Below are 2,500 nucleotides of genomic sequence, written 5' to 3'. Positions count from 1 at the left end.
GATCCCTTTCTTCTTAGAAGAAAGAAGTCATCAATACGAAAATCTTGAAGACTTGTTCTTTCTCTCCATGAGGAAGAAGTCTTCAAAACAAGAATCTTGACGATTTCTTCTTCCTCATAGAGAGAAGGAAGAAGTCTTCAAGATTCTTGTTTTGCTTTTCATGACTGCTTTCCTGATTCCACTTGTCGTTGATCCCTTTCTTCTTAGAAGAAAAAATCTTCAAAACAAGAATCATGAAGACTTCTTTCTCTCCATGAGGAAGAAGTCTTCAAAACAAGAATCTTGAAGACTTCTTCTTTCTCATAGAGAGAAAGAAGAAGTCTTCAAGATTCTTGTTTTGCTTTTCATGACTGCCTTCCTGATTCCACTTGTCGTTGATCCCTTTCTTCTTAGAAGAAAGAAGTCTTCAAAACAAGAATCATGAAGACTTCTTTCTCTCCATGAGGAAGAAGTCTTCAAAACAAGAATCTTGAAGACTTCATGTTTTTTAAAAATAGGCTACATAGAGGAACTCTCTATTGTTGGCTGGGAGGGGCACCCCCCACCCCTTCCCGCTGGCAGGGCGGGTCTCCCCCCTTCCCGCTGGCAGGGCGGGTCTCCCCCCTTCCCGCTGGCAGGGCGGGGCTCCCCCCTTCTCGTTGGCAGGGCCGGGCTCCCCCCTTCCAGCTGGCAGGGCCGGGCTCCCCCCCTCCCGCTGGCAGGGTGGGGCTCCCCCCTTCCCGCTGGCAGGGTGGGGCTCCCCCCTTCCCGCTGGCAGGGCGGGGCTCCCCCCTTCCCGCTGGCAGGGCGAGGCTCCCCCTTCCCGCTGGCAAGACAAGGGCTCCCCCTTCCCGCTGGCAGGGAGGGGTTCCCCCTTTCCTGTTAGCAGGGCAGGATTCCCCCCCTTCCTGCTGGCAAGGCGGGGCTCCCCCCTTCCCGCTGCCAGGGCGGGGCTCCCCCTTCCCGCTAGCAGGGCGGGGCTCCCCCCTTCCGCTGGCAGGGCGAGGCTCCCCCTTCCCGCTGGCAAGACAAGGGCTCCCCCTTCCCGCTGGCAGGGAGGGGTTCCCCCTTTCCTGTTAGCAGGGCAGGATTCCCCCCCTTCCTGCTGGCAAGGCGGGGCTCCCCCCTTCCCGCTGCCAGGGCGGGGCTCCCCCCTTCCCGCTGGCAGGGCGGGGCTCCCCCCTTCCCGCTGGCAGGGCGAGGCTCCCCCTTCCCGCTGGCAAGACAAGGGCTCCCCCTTCCCGCTGGCAGGGAGGGGTTCCCCCTTTCCTGTTAGCAGGGCAGGATTCCCCCCCTTCCTGCTGGCAAGGTGGGGCTCCCCCCTTCCCGCTGCCAGGGCGGGGCTCCCCCTTCCCGCTAGCAGGGCGGGGCTCCCCCCTTCCCGCTGGCAGGGCGAGGCTCCCCCTTCCCGCTGGCAAGACAAGGGCTCCCCCTTCCCGCTGGCAGGGAGGGGTTCCCCCTTTCCTGTTAGCAGGGCAGGATTCCCCCCCTTCCTGCTGGCAAGGCGGGGCTCCCCCCTTCCCGCTGCCAGGGCGGGGCTCCCCCCTTCCCGCTGGCAGGGCGGGGCTCCCCCCTTCCCGCTGGCAGGGCGAGGCTCCCCCTTCCCGCTGGCAAGACAAGGGCTCCCCCTTCCCGCTGGCAGGGAGGGGTTCCCCCTTTCCTGTTAGCAGGGCAGGATTCCCCCCCTTCCTGCTGGCAAGGCGGGGCTCCCCCCTTGCCGCTGGCAGGGCGGGGCTCCTCCCCTTCCCGCTGCCAGGGCAGGGCTTCCCCCTTCCTGCCAAGGAAGACATGTTTTCACCTCTATTTGTTTGTCACCTTATTATTATTATTATTATTATTATTATTATTATTACCTTCGCCAAGGAGGTCATGTTTTCACCTTTGTCTATTTTGTTGTCACCAACCTAACACAAAAAGTTATGGAACGTACTACAAATATATTAAAAATAATGTATTCAGGCCGAATCTCTCTCTCTCTCTCTCTCTCTCTCTCTCTCTGAATGTCACTTAGGCCGGTATAACTTATGTATGATGTTTTTTATTATTATTTTACATCGAACCATATCCGAAAGTACGTTTTCTTTTATCTATGACTTGAAGAAGACTAATGTCGAAATAATTTAATGTAGCTGTTAACGGGAGGAATTGTATAGCTGCGACACTCCAATAATTTCTACGTGAATTTACAGATTCATGATATATATATATATATACTCCGTATATATATACTGTATATATATATATATATACTCCGTATATATATACTGTATATATATATATATATATATACTCCGTATATATATACTGTGTGTATATATATATATATATATATCTATATATATATCTATATATATATATATATATACACACGTGTGTGTGTGTATTCAGTATTTGCAGTGGATATTCGAAACGTCAAATGATGAAACAGAATGAAATATGGCAACACAATTTGTAGAATTTTAATGCTTTCAATAGCAAAAACACCCCTTTGCTGTCTTTGATTCGCTAACTTTGGAGAGGG

This window comes from Palaemon carinicauda, chromosome 18 (genome assembly GCF_036898095.1).
Source record: "Palaemon carinicauda isolate YSFRI2023 chromosome 18, ASM3689809v2, whole genome shotgun sequence".
Lineage (NCBI taxonomy): Eukaryota > Metazoa > Arthropoda > Malacostraca > Decapoda > Palaemonidae > Palaemon > Palaemon carinicauda.
The sequence above is the reverse complement of the archived record's forward strand: the minus strand, read 5'-3'. Positions refer to the sequence as shown.